At 44.5% G+C, this 14,968-nt stretch overlaps 1 protein-coding gene across 4 annotated transcripts in view; it reads right to left on the bottom strand.

The window, feature by feature from the left end:
* FYN (FYN proto-oncogene, Src family tyrosine kinase) overlaps positions 1–13,463 on the bottom strand; it is a 135,783-nt gene extending 122,320 nt beyond the window's left edge. For all 4 annotated transcript variants that reach the window (XM_085575024.1, XM_085575023.1, XM_021555486.4 and 1 more), the window contains exon 1: positions 13,325–13,463. The gene's annotated coding sequence lies outside the window, so the exon portion shown is untranslated. The remainder of the gene's footprint in view (positions 1–13,324) is intronic.
* Positions 13,464–14,968: the final 1,505 nt, after the last annotated feature.

Here is a 14,968-nt window from a genome sequence, read left to right on the forward strand (position 1 = left end):
CTTTGCCTCTTTAGCGTATGTGGTAATTGCTCTTTTAAGTTCCTAAAAAGTAATCATTAACAAAAGGACATCAGAAATTCCTACACCAAAGAGTGAGAGGGAATAAGAAGCCACCTTAAAACAGCAGTCAATGCGTGATGCTCTGGGTGAAGCCCCAAGGCACCGCATTTCAAGCGGTAAGCCACCGCATGCGTGTCAGAGAATAAAGTCACAAGAAGAGGAGGAGAAAAAAAACCTCTGACTCCCATCTATAACATGAAAGGACCATTTCTGACATTTTTGGTTTATACACATATTGCACACAGGCTGCCAGTGTGCTTCAGCAGCCAAGGTCAGTTATCCTGGAGGGCATCTCTATCTCCAGGAAGGTTTAAGACTTGGCCAGGGTGGAAGGGGTGAGGGTACAGGGAGTCACTGGGCTTGTCTGTTTGGACAGCACTGATAATGCTTTAACCATTGCAAAACAGGGAAGAGAAAACAGTGCTAAATGCTTCATACTGAGCAATGCTCCAGCTCTTACCACTTCTTTTATAGAGGACTTCCCTTGTTTAATTTTTTTTAAGAGATTAAAAACAATACACAAAGAAGTCAGTGTATTGCTTAGAAACATCTGCCAACATTAACATAAGAAAATTAAGAATATTTTTAGGATCAGCCTCTATTACACCTGTTTATGCATCAGCAATTTCAAAACAGCATAGATCAGCCACAAATCAACTCTAACAACTAGTCTTCCAGACAGAGCAATCAAAGTATATATATATATTAAAAATACCTGAGTCACAGTGGTGGAGCTGACCTCCAACACAATTTGAATGTGTTAAACTTAATTAGAAGGTGTTGACAAGTACACAAACATTTATTCCATATAAAAAGATAGTCACCTTTGAGATCTTGAGCAGCAGCAGCCACCACACTACCTTGGACCTCGCTGGCCAAATGAACATGCAATGTGTCTAGCTCTAAACTCCCACCCATTCTTCCTCTCCTCCAAAACCACTCAAGTATTTAAGTATTTGAGGTTGGTAACACTGGCTTCCAGTCTTGCCACCATCCAAATTTTACTCAGGGCCAGGATGCAGAAGACTAAAGGAGCTGGCATTGTCTGGAGTAGGCAATGATCTCCTGCACTTAATGCTGTTTGTTGCCTCATGTCCCAAAGTTTCTACCAAGATAATACATATCACACCCTTCAGAAAAGGAGTTTTTATTACTTTTCTCTCTATCTTTTTGACAATAACCTAAGTTTAATCTTGTGCAGCCCATTTAAACAAATATTCAATGTGAGTTGAATATTTGGTTTGAAATTTGGCCAGGTGATGATTTTGAAACACATCCCCCTCATCTTGCCATTGGAACTATTTTACTCAAGGTGCAACCAAAACCAGAAAGCTTGAGAGCTTTTCACATGACTTAAATCAAAACTGGAACAAAAGTTCTGAATGCTTTCAACTCTCACTCTCTCCCCCATGGGAACTTAAATGTTGGAGCAAGTGGCTCTAGTTTCTGATTAAATAAAAGCAAATAAATAAAAGCATGCACCCTTGTGAGCTGGTGAACCTCACCTCAGCGGCCACGGTAAGAGCTGTTCACCAGCACTGCCAATAGTACCTGGGCCGGACTGTGTGTGTGCCCATTATTTACTGTGAACAGGCAAAACTTCCCATTTGTCCACTCAAACCAGTGATCAGATTAGTAGTAAGCCTTCACTTTGAAATATCTCTTGCACAAAGTCCTTCTGCTCTGTAACAATGCCTATCTGAATGAGCTGTGTTACCCAAGGGTTGCTTCCAAACTAGGAGGGGCCTTTGCTCACTCTGAGCTGCAAACAATTCAACCTACAGTGATAATCATACTGAGTGAAATAAAAATACAACTAATTTTCTGGGGCTGGGCAAAAAAGTAATCTGTCTTTTTATTTTTTAATCACCGTGAATATAAGCAGTTCTGCAACATTATCATCAGAGCATTGTGAACACCCACTAGCTCAGGGATAAACAGCTCATTTGTGTTGGGAAATGAGAGGATTTGCAGGCAAGGCAAGGAAGATGAGCAGTGCAGAAGACCAAGGTAAGCAAACATGAAGACAGTATTGCTGTAAGCAGGGTCAGGGGAACAGAACAGATGAAAGAGGGACAACTAAAAGAGCTTCTGTCAGTCATAGCTGGTGCCACGGAGCTAGAACAAACACCCAAAGAAAAATCAGAGGAGGAAAACAGTGGTAGCAACAGCCAGGGTTGGAAGAGAGACTTTGAACAACTTTTCTGGTGGGAATAAATATTAAAGGTTAAATTAAAAAAAAAGAAAAAAAAATAGAAAAAAAATAAAAAGAGCAGCCTGACATTGCCCCTCCCATGGTGACCTTCCCCTGCTCAAACCTCTCTACCACTTCCTTTTACACCAATGGACTGTTAAGGCTTCCTTTTTCTTTGATGGAATAGATACCCAGGAGGTCCTTCAGGCACAGCAAGCACTCAGCCCAGCCATCTCCCTGACCACCAGTCAGTCAGGCAGCACACAGCATGCACTCAGCACCTCAGACACTTTGCCACAGCTACCTGTGAGCCAGAATTTCCTAAACTAAACATTAATATATTACACATTAAAGTAGGTACATGCAGGTATAAAATCTATACTTTCAGCTGATCTCCCACACTGGACCTCTGAGCTAGGTAGGTGATGTGAGCCACTGTCTCTTAGAAGCAGCAACAACTGCAGGATGAGTCCCACGTGCACAGGTTTGCTGATGGTAGGGGGTTTATCTTGTGCTCCAGTTGTTCTGTGTTTTTTCAGGCATATATTAATTTCAGTACTTAAACCACTAATTATGAAATTTTCATTATGTGTGTATTTGGAAAAAAATAATCAAATAGCGTAGGAAGATTAGACCTTAAAAACACAAACTACAGCAAATCACATGCAGTACATCAGACACCTATAACAGCCCACACACAATGACAGAGCCTCAGAAACCTAGTGGAGAAGAAAACACCTTCTGGGTATAAAATTTTAAGCACAAGCTTTTGTCCCACAGCTCCCGTGAGGCTCACCTGCATGGCACAATCCTCATTTCAATCTTCATATTTGCTACCAAACATTAACTTTAAAGCAGGTAACTTGGCTAATAGCCAAAGCATTGCCAGGAAAAGAAACAGAACATACACAATGCATCTCTTTGCATATGCTGTTTACTATGGATTTGCTTCACTGTTTTAACCAAAATGGGATACAATCTTGCTGCTTCAGGTTATATGGCATATGAAGTGTGAAGGACTGGTGCAAAAAATTCACTAGAGGGATATTGAAAACCAGCTCCAGCTTGAGGAAAATGAAGATAACTGGCAACAACTGAAGATCTGGCACCAAATAAGCAATTTAATTAGCCGACAGGTGGAGTGAAGTAATTATTCCTCTCTGCAGCATTTGTGAGACCACATCTGGAGTACTTGGTCTGCTTTGGGAGTCGTGGGAAAAGGAAGACTGACGTACTGGAGTGAGTCCAGTGGAAATCCAAAAAGCTGCTGCAGCACTTAACATATGAAGGCGAGATTGAGAGTTGGGTTTGTTCAATCTGTCCTGGGAGATACTCAAAACCTGCCTGGATGAGATTCCACCTTTGAAATTATCTCACTTCTGTTCAGGGAGATTATTTCCTTCAAACCTATATCTTACCTCAGAGATGTTAGAAGAACTATTACAAAGTAGTTTAATGAAAAAGTTAATAAAAAGGTACTTCTAGGAGGAAATGTTATCTCTAGAGAGATCAGTTACAGAAAATAAATTTTTATAATATGATTGGGTAAAAACCCCATAGGTGATCATTCCTTTAAACAACACTAGGTGTTTCTCCCCATTGTCCTCCACCCCCTTCTTAAAGTATGATGTGGAAGAGTTCAAAGCTTATCACAATTTAAAGACACTCAGCAAGTTCCCATACCAACAATCATGAAGTAAATCTACATGATGAAGTTTACTTCCATTTTCAAGATATCTTCTCAGAAATTATAACTCACAGTGGCAACTGCTGATTATGGAAGAAATTCTTATCGCAGTTTGGGGTACCTACATTATTGGCAAACTCATTTTATTCCCTTTGCAGAATTGCTTACATCTGCATTTTCTTAATATTTCTGTGATATTTCACTTTTGGAAGAGAGTGACAACAACAGCCCAGTGGCATTAAGAAATCCATAGATATGTATTAAAACTTCAAAATTAAAATTCAACCACAAGCTCTCTGCTTACTTTGGTAAGACCTCACTCATCAAGAATTACTCTCCAATTCTTATAGTGATAAAATTTGAATACATCCTTCTTTAAAGAAGGTAGATTGAAAATAAACATAGCATATTATCACAGTACCATTGCATACTACCATACCACTGTGTCACCTTAAAGTTTGTGGGTAGCTGTTCTAGATGAAGCTCCTATGGAACATATTAACTTGTAATTCATGGGGCAGATAATGCAAAAAAAAGAAAACAATAACAATAATAGTAAAAAATATTAAGTTTAGTAACAACTTAAAAAAAAAAAAAACAACTAGTTTGAGTAGTCTGATGCTATGAAAATGAACATTTATCTAGTTAGCCCACTCTTTTTGGTCATTGCTTTCTTGTCTCTTCTTTTTTATGCCAAGAAGTGAGGTACAGCCTCTACAAGACCACACAGATACGCTCACAGCAACCACGAACATGTCACGGTGGTTTTGGAAGCCTGCTCATGCAGGCACATGAGCACAGTGTTCCTCTGGGCTGCTGGGGCTCTCCTGAACCTCACATGTGAGCTCCTCTGCCCACCTTAGCATAGGACTGTGCAGGCACTTGGGTATCTGGGGTCCCAGACTTGCCCTACCCAAGGAAATAAAACCAAAGTAATGCTGTCCACATGCAGGCCCAGATTGTTCTCAGCACAGTCCTGCTGTGCCACACTAGCTCTAAAGGATGACAGATATCTTCTGCCAGACTCAAACTGACATGACAAATCATGGAGGAACTGACCACAAAAGCAAGGTTAAGCTGACTCGTTTAACACCTACATCTATACACTCAGCTTCATAAAGCAGAACTGCCTACTGAACTTTACTGCGTGGGGAGGAAAAAAATTCCCCCAACCCAAACAATGTAACCTCACGATTTTGAATTAAGATTTGCTGCAAGAGCAGAGACAAGCTTACCTCACCCTTAAAGAAGCCACTGAATCACACTAATGGTCAGTGGTTAAAAAAAAAAAATCTATAAATGCAAGAATTTTTTTAAACTTTTTACAGGACCAGCAGCAAATTGCTGTGAATGTCGAGTCATCAAGCAGTGCAAAGTGATGCTCTCCCCACCCTGCCAGCCATGACTGAGGAGGAGGAAAAGGGACACAGTCTTCCCTGCACACTTTTATCTGCAGCCCTATTTGTTCCTTTTTGGCAGCCCCACTTGAACATTAGGACAAGGAGTTCTGCAGTTTTTAGGCACACCAGTAATGCTGCCCTAAGCAAGAAAGACAGTCAGTGCTTGTCTTCTACCTCCCCCAGTGCACAAAAGGTCACTTCCGACCTTCAAACGTAGGGGAAGTTTCTTCTACAAGGTCACAACATTTAGCAGCCCTCTTCTCAGGCAAATTTTTGGGCTCACTACTTTTCCTGCAAAAGAGAAACTCCTAGAGAGGTGCTCAAAAGAAATTGAAGCCAATGCTATGTGTGGGGTTTTTTGAGAGCATACAACCTGCTATACTGAGAGTTAAATCTGGCTCATCACCTTGTCAGCCCCTGCACACTGATCTTATCCCAGTTGTAGGCTGATGGGCTTACAAAGTTTTTCAGCAGTGAATACAGCTAATAGAATGGGTTTCATTAAACACTTTTTTTCTCCTTTTAAAGGTGGTTTGCCTTGGCCTTTCTGAATAAAATAGAAGAGATATTAAAAAATAAAAATAAAAATCCAAAAGCTATTTCTCTTCACAGGTCCAAAGTAAGAGGTCTTATGAATATAAAAATCACTGACCACTCAAAGATACCTGTAGAATTTAATATTTGGAAAGAAAGCCCTGCATATTTAGCCAAAGATTGTAAATTAAAATTATGAATAACCTCAGATACTGTGATATTCAAAAGATTAGTTTTAAATAGTTTTATTCCTTCTTGAAGAGAAAGAAACCAGCAAAACATTTTCAATTAATTTGGAAATGGGACTGAGAGTGTTTCTTGATGAAATCACCAATTTAAATGCTGCACAGAGTGATAACATCCAAAATTTTCATAATCTGTTTGCTATCTCACAGATTAACCCCAGAAGGAAATTTAGGAGCTTTCAATTACTTCCCAGAGAGGAAGATAGGCAACAGAACTGGCATTTTTGCTGGTTTTTAGACAAAAATGTTGCTGGATATGGATATGTAATTCAAAATTTATTAGCATACAGTGACAGCATACAAGAGGACCTGTTCACAGGAAGTCCTAAAAGCATGCAAGAGGTCATTAATTTCACCATAATAAATGCTCTCCACCATTAACCTCATCACCAAGAACAAACACTGAGCATTTACATATAGTTTAAGACAAGAAAGAGCCAAACTGCCTACTCAGACAACAGAGGTTTTCATCCCAAGTCTCAGAGATGCTCTTGTTTCTTGGAAAAAAACATATCATAGCTGTCTAGCAAGGAGGTGCCCATAAATAAAAACCAGTCCCAAGAACAAACAAATATGCTTTCTTTTAGGATGAGAGTTTGGTTTTGCATACACCTGCTCAGCCCCTCGGTCCCTGGGGTGAAAGCAGCAGGCTGGAGGACACAGTTATCCCCATCTTCCATCACCATCATCACCAAACAGGGCTATGAGCTGGGCTTCTCTGCTAAGCGCTAAGAAATGACCAGGTACAAGATGAAGCTATGTGCACAACACTTTCATCACCCACTGTGGTGGCTTCTGGCTTGGAGAACTTCTGAACTAACCAACAACAATTCTTCTCAATCATTTTGGTCAAGAGCATCAACTTCAACTATAAGCTCCAGAGCAACTCTGTGGTTTAAAGGTCAGGTACAAAAGGGGAAAAACATACATGTTAAAAAAATGAAAAAAAAAAAAAAACCAACAAAAAACCCAACACAATTATCTGTACATTGTTATCAGCAGCCAAGATAGGAAATACACAATATTCTAAAGTCATGCCAGGAAAACTTTCAGAGCTGTCTTTTTTTAAGTGGTACAGCTGCAAGTCAAAGATCAACGTTACGCAAAGTGCTCTTTCACACACAGGTTGTTCAAAAACAAGGGAGGTTGAAAGGTCTTTATTAATACAATAAAAAACCTTCAAATGAATGTTAAAGTTTATTTGTTAAAAACCAGCAAAACAAAAAGACTCAATCCCACCCCCTCCCCATCCACAACAAGTAAAATAATATAAATTGTTAAGAAAAAGGATGCTAGGAATCACCAGACAGGTCATCAGGGAACTCTCATGAAATGGTAAAAATTTTCTTTAAAAAAGCACAAACTTGAATGGACATTTAATAATAATATTCATTTTCACAGCTTGTTTAACTTCTGTATAGAGAATATAGCAGATTTAGACTTGCCATGATTGAGATTATCTGGCAAAAATATTTTCAACTTGGACTATACCAAAAAGGATCAAGAACTATTTTGGTCAAATCTGTTAACAGAAGAAAACTAGAGCCAAGAGGAAAAGGACAATTTTAAACAGAGAAGATATTTCATGCAAGCCAAGCCAATCATTTGAGGTTTCCTCCTTACTCCTCCCAAAATCACTAAAACAAGAGTTATTTTCATGTTAAAGTGGTGCCAAACACTTCTTTTCTTTTAAAGCAAATGTCCTCAATCATACACACACAAGGGCAGCTTCCTCTGCCTGTTTCAGCCAGCTCTTCCCTCAATGTCCCTCCACCCTGCTACTCTTCCCCTTCTTCATACATTGTCCTGGTGCTATTACCATCACTTTAAGCTTCAAATTCACCACTGTGAGCAACAACACTTTGGTGAATAAAACAGTACTTTCCAAGCATTTTTTGGAAGATCCAGTACTGATGGTACATTTTGTCTGAAATGTAAGGTCTCAATTTCAGGTTAAAATCGTTCTTACACAGCCAAAGCTTTAGATGTCGATCTGTCTTTTAGAGCTCCCAAGCTGCTGCAAGGGAGTTTGGAGGATGTGCAGATGATCTTCCAGAGGCCACGCCAAGAGCTGTGAAGCAGAGCTATGTGAGGTAGAGTCTTTTTGTTCAGGGCTGGTTGGCAATAGTGCCTTTGTTTTAGGGAGAGCAGACTAGGTGCTTTCACAACACAGGATTCGATACTATTAAAAGTACCTCTGGCTCCTCTGAGGAGCTCTGACTGGGATCCTTTGTACTTTAAAGCACTGAACACATCACTCACAGACACTTCTCAACATCCCTCCTTTCTGGCTGTAGCCACAGGGAACCTAAAGCAGGATGGAACAAAGAATTTCCCTAGGCCAGAAAAGGCCTCCAGTCATTGTTGCCTCCTAAAAAATCCACCAAAATAGAGTAAAACAAATAAGCACGGAAGGGTCACCTTCCCCATTCTCATCAAAACATTCTCACATTGCAGCTGCCTTGTAGAGTTCATCACATTAAGCCACATCTCAGTATGATGAAGGAAGGGGCAACTTTCAGAGGTGCAAGACTTCCTTGAATCAGGAGAAGCTGGGCAGAAAAATGTGAGGTAACCTCTCCCTATAGCACCTTGTCACAACCAACATTGTCCATTCAAACTGGGATGTCTTTGAGACAAAAAAGAAGTTGCATTTTAGGAAGGGTAAGTTTAAAATTAATCTGCTATCCTCTTTCCTCTTGAAAAAAAGATTTAACTTGGACCATCTAATTCAAATCAGTTGATACTTCCAGGCTATATTTTTTGATAGCTTTTTCAGATTAAAAACATTCATTCAAATTCATGGTATATGAGGAATAGAGCTGGTCAGAAAAAATCCGACAGTCATTTTCTGCACGATTATTTAGTTCTCTTGACACCTTAAAGCTCTGCAAAACTGCTGCTGATTTTATAGTCCAGTAAAAAGTCAAGGTGTCAAAGGTTCTGTTTTGCTCCAAACAGGTGGCAGTATTTTGAGTTGAAATCCTTGCTTTCACAGCAAGTTACCATTTAAAACAGTCAGAAGCAAGATGAGGCATCATGTTTTGACTGACTTGAAATAATATGATTTTTCACCTCCCCCAGTAAAAGCAGTGATACCGTTCAATTTTGTTTCCGTTCCAAGTGAACTAAAGTTCCGAAAACGCTCTACAAAATGTGATGTTTTCTTGCAGCCAGTGGTAAGGACAGCATCAGGGTACTTCTCGTTGGCTGCAACTCCTGTAAGGTCAGGCCTGTTTCCAGTTTCAGGGCTCAAGGACACCTCCCACAGACAGGTTTAACTTGACCACTGTCAAACCGGGAGGCAGAAACCAGAGCCCTGCCTGAGCCAGCAGTGAGACTGCCCTAGAGCACAGTGCTAACGGGGCTCTCGCTCCCTGAGGAGTGTCACACACGCCTCGCATGCACCAAAACAGCTTCAACCTTTCATGTTTCATCTGCACCTGTCATTTCTCTGTCTGCAAGTCAGGCACTAAGGGCAAAACCTATGACAGGATGCAAATGCTAGAAATCCCAATTCTTCTACACCTGCATGTTTATTGTCTACTGAAATGCAAAGCTGGTTGGGGATTTTTGTTTGTTTGTTTCAGTTTTTGTAATCTTGTGGGGGGGGTTGTTTGTTTGTTTGGGGTTTTGGTGTGTTTTCTCTTTTTTTTTTTTTTTAATATAAGTTATTACTACCTCACCAAAAGAAGGTTAGGTTTTTTAACCTCTAATAGCTAACCTTAAGCCACCGTGATACCAAGTGAGACACCCGCCAGGCAGGCAGATGCAGCCCTGAAGTTTCACCTCCTTCTGAGGTGCTTTCCATTGGGTGGCCCTGGCAGCGTCTCCCTGGCCGCTGGGAAGGCGGCTCTGAGGTGCACAGTGCCTTCAGCACAGCACAGCAAGCAGCCACAGCCCCGCAAAGGAGAGCCACATCTACAGGCTCCACAGCTCAGGGTGCTCCTCACTGAGGCACGCAAACCCTTTTGTGGGTTTCGCCTCAAGTAAATGGCTGACTTGCACAATACAGATCCGTAGGCCTTTTGTCACCAAAGGAATCCTTAATTGCTGGATTTCAATGAGACTGCTCGAGTGAACTAGATTTGTCAGTTCAAGTCCTGTTTTTGGAGTAATGGGTCAAAGCAACTTGTGAAGACACTTCTGTGGGAGCTGCAGGGGTGGGAGAGGGCCAGGAGTTACTGGTTTTTTCCCTCTGAAAGGAAGGTCACTTTGACAATACACACTGCCAGCAGCAGACTTGCCCATAAAGCAAATTACAAAGCACTGTCCATGACACAAGCAAACACCATTATTATACATTCAAAGTAGTGCCCAAACTGAATTAAGCAGAACTTTACAGAACAAGTTTGAATCAAATATTAATGTGCACCCCAGAGAGAAGGACGAAGGGAAAACACATGGCTCCAACACTTTTTCTCCCTGAAGTAAAAGCACAGTCATGCAGCAAGACAGAAAAGTGAAGGTGCTGTTAAATAAAAGTAATTGGGCATAAGATGGCAAATAGCTCTATACTTTGCTTAAGACAATTAATCATATGATATTGTAGATGTACCATATTACAGTGTGAAATCATCACAAATGTGCTGGACAGTTTTCGCTCACCTTAGCCACAATTTTATTAAACTGTAAATCAGTGCCAATGATACCATGTCCAGATTAGTATATTCAGCTGAGCCACAGGGCCAGTGGTCACAGACACCCTCACCATATCAGACTCCGCTTATGATTTCAGATGACACCATTTAACTATTTCACATAACAGTATTGTGGAATCTATATCTGTCAAAAATAACTAGTTCCCCAGCAATTTTTTCTTACTCATATGAATTAGAAATTTATCACTGGGTCCTAACTTTTAAAGACACTTGTTAAAATGATTAATAATCAACTTTTTTATACCACCTTACTCATTTCTGGCTTACACTGACTGCCATGCCCATATGCCAAAGTCATTTGTCCCTCACTGAAGACACGTACTTACTCAATACCAAAATAATTTCCAGAGAAAGCTGTTCAGGGTTTTATACTTAACTGGTATTTTATGCCACTATGTCTTTCACCAGCAGGCAACATAGAATTTCTGAAACAACATGCCTGACGCATAGACCACAAAACACCACAGCCAGTGGCCTACCATCAGACAACTTCATACTGAAAATTATTTATTTTGCCAAAGACAAGCCATGCAGAGGAGGTAGTAATTTGTTGGAGGTGGAGAGGAAGGATGCTTACAGGCAACCCTTTAAGTATCTGAACATTTCAACAAATCTGCAGTCTAGAATCAACAAAATACAAGTTTCTAAAGCATTAATTAGGCTATCTTTCTTTCTCTTTTTCATCAAAATTATAGCTTTTTGGGGTTAAAAGGGCTCAAGAAGGTAACCAGTATCTTTTTCACAAGAGATACCATTCTTAAAATGTTCTTATATTGTGAAATGACACTGACCTACTGACATCCATCAAGTGCTACCAGCTTTCTGAGCACACACATCAAGGTGCTGAAAACTCCTGAATCACTGGGGCAAAGGTAACAACCTTTCCACTTTAGTGATACTAAATAAATGTGCAACTGCAAAAATGAACTGTAGCCCCTCCAGTTTCCCACTGGGTCAAGCAGTGGCTAAAATGGATGTAACTGAGAAGTTGGAGATGTTGCCTTCCCTCCCTTCCCACTCTGGTATTTTTGTTCTGCACTCCTTTGTTCACTTAACAGAACTTTGTTTGAAGTGTGTTTTTACTCCTTCACTGCATGACCAACCCACACAATCAGAAGACAGGCTTACAAAAACCACAGATCTCCAGCAGGGAGCTCAACGGTGGGTGTAATATTGGACACAGCTCTCCATTCATCACGCACATTCTCTGCATTTCAAGTTGACAGTGTCCCTTTAGCTTACTGTTCCTCCTCATGGGAGACCAGACCAGTCAAACCTAATGAAAACACTTCCTCCACCAGCATATAAACAAACAGATCCTCACCTGAAACTGTTCTTAGCTTCCAGAACGCTAGTTAAAAAGACATCAAGACAAAAAGAAAAAGAAAAAAAAAAAAAAAGGTGGGGTGGGATCCTAAAAAGTGTTACAGCTGCAAGGATGGTGGAAGGAAGGATGTGGGAGTTAAGGAGGTTGTATACAAGGAGGAAAATGACAAGGTCTCAAAGGCGTTCCCAGTCTTGCATGCATTTCAAAAGCCCGGTCCGCCCTGGTCACTCGTTATTTAGCATTTTAAGAATCAGAGCATATCAGAGTGATGGATGAGCAACTGCAGAGGATTGCTTTCCACTCAGCCCAAACCTTCTCCACCAGCACCTACTCAGCCCTGCCCTCCCCGTCACTGCTGAACGGACCAAGGTATCATGGGCTCGCTCCCACAAAGTGACCCCCTTCCTTGGCCAGCCCTCTCCCAGAGCTCACGCACACGCAGAATCCACACAGAGCAGAAATCAGGCGCGATCCCGAGGAACAGAGGCCAAACTGAACAATATTAAGGAGGTCGGGCGACACGTACACTGTGGCTCTGCAGACGCAGCAAAACGCTGGCACCCATGGTGTGGCGTTTGGTATCTCTCCCTAATCTCAAATGTAGCTGAAAAGGAACTGGCACCAGATCAGCGGCCTCGTCTGGGAAGGAACAGAGAGGCTCTAGGGGAGACACAAGAAACAAGCCTCTTTTCACATCCTACCACCCTTGGGCATTTTGTGCGTCCCTTCTTTCTTCCCTGAAAGAGGCCTTTGTCATAGACGCGCAAATCCTATACGATTTATTTCAGAGGGAGAGAAGGTCTTTTTATTTACTTCCCCCCCTCCCCTTTTTCGCAGTTCGGCGACAACAAATACGTCCCTGTGCTGCGCCCCCTCCCCTCTCCCCGGCCGGTGTCCGCGGGGGCGGGAACCCCGACACGGGCGACCCGCGGGCACGCAGGGGCCGCGCTCGGGCGGTCGCGGGCGCCGCCCCCGGCCCTGCCCGCGCTGCGGCCGCGGCTCCCGGCGGGGGAGGCGGGCGCGGGGTCCGCGTGTGCGTGCGCGGGGGAGACCCGCAGCAGCGCGGCCGCCTCCCCTCGCCGGGAGCCCCCGCACCCCGTCAGCGCTCGGGCGCACAAAGGAAACAGACCCGCCGCAGCATCCATCCATCCATGCGGGCAGGCATCCCCCCGCCCCCGCTCCCGCTCCCCCGGGCGGGCTCCGGCCCCTCCGTTACCTGAGGCGGCTGGGCTCGGCTCGGCTCAGCGCAGCGCGGGGCCGGGGCGGCGCCGCCGCACTCGCATCCTCCTCGCTCCGCTCCTCCGCCGGCTGCCCCCGCCCGCCCGCAGCGAGGGGCGCCGCTCCGGGCGCCGCTGCCTCTCCCCGGGGCAGTCGCGCTGCGCCGAGCCGCGGCCGGGCGCGGAGGCGGCGACTCCGTGCGGCGGCACAGCCGCAGCCTGGGCAGGGATGAGCTCGCACGGGCTGTCCGCGCTGATGCTGCTGCTGCTGCTGCTGCTGCTGCTGCTGCTGCTGCTGCCGCCGCCTCCGCTCCGCCCGGGCGAGCGCGGCTCGGGCGCTCCCTCCCACCGGGGCTCCTGACAGATGGCGCAACCGCAGCGCCGCCGCCGCCCGGCCCCGCTCGCCCGCCCGGAGCCGGCTGCCCCCCCGCCCGCCTCGCCCCTCCGCGGGGGCGGCCCCTGACTGACAGCGCCGGCGGCCAATGGCGAGGCGCGGTCCGCAGCAGCCGCCGCTCTGATTGGCGGGCGGCGGGGGAGGCGGGGCGCGCGGCCGCGGGCGGGCAGCGCCCATGGACGCCCCCGGGCAGCGGCCGCCGCTCCGGGCGCCCGGCGCGGCCGTGACGGAGGCGGACGCGGGCTGGGAAAGGAAGGGGACCGGGGGCGAAGAGGAGGGAGCAGGAAGGAGAGGAGGGGTTGTCGCTCTGTGTAGAGGTTCGCGACCGGCAGCTGCCAGCGCCGGAGCGGTTCGCGATGCTCCGCGCGCCGCTGGGGCGCCTCGGGAGGAGGAGGGAAGAGTGAGCCGAGCGTCTCAACATCCCCGATGAATGGGAGAACAATCCCAAACAGATTATGCGTCTTTGTGTAAAACGACGGCTTGTTTTACTATTACGGTTTTTTCATCCGTAATTCTTGAAATTGGCAATAGTGGGTGATACGGCAACGGCGATAATGAAATATACGCGGAGGTTTTCCAGAGTTATGGTTTTATTCCATTTTCCTCATTTAATCGCGGAGTATTCAGCGAGCTGTTGTGGGAGGAGCGTCACCCCACGAAGCTGTTCTTTCAGGGGTGTACCTGCTGTCCCCACAGCGCGGCTGGGGCTTCCGTCTTGCACTGTAGTCAAAGATGTGCGGGCAGCCCTGTCCTCCAGTCACGGGACACCCTGCTCCGCAGGCAGGTGATTGGAAAAGTTCTCTGTACACTTTGTTTCCCTTCAGGTTCTCAGCCGTAATTGCTCCCAGCGTTTCTCAAGGTGTTGCATCCACCTCCAACGCCCATTGAAAGCACCACATGCTCCAGCTTCAGGTCCTCTCCCCAGCACCGCCCCGCCCCGTCTGTGACCTTGAGTGCTCCCATACTGGCGGATGGGCACATCTCACTGTCACTTGTCTCCTAGGCTTGGAAAGCTCTTCTGCCTTAGGACTGAAGAAATTGCAGTTTAGATTTCAACAAGAAAAGGAGAGACATACAAAATACAAGAGCAGAGGGAGAGAAAATTAAGTATGTTGAAATAGCAGAGAGAACTATAACACAAGTTTTCAATAAATGAGGTTTACATTTCTCTCCCACTTCTCTCTGAATTTCATTTTTGTATGCTGGTATTTAACCAGAGAACTATCTTATCTTGGCAATTTGATTTCCT

This window comes from Lonchura striata, chromosome 3 (genome assembly GCF_050655825.1).
Source record: "Lonchura striata isolate lonStrDom1 chromosome 3, ASM5065582v1, whole genome shotgun sequence".
Classification (NCBI taxonomy): domain Eukaryota; kingdom Metazoa; phylum Chordata; class Aves; order Passeriformes; family Estrildidae; genus Lonchura; species Lonchura striata.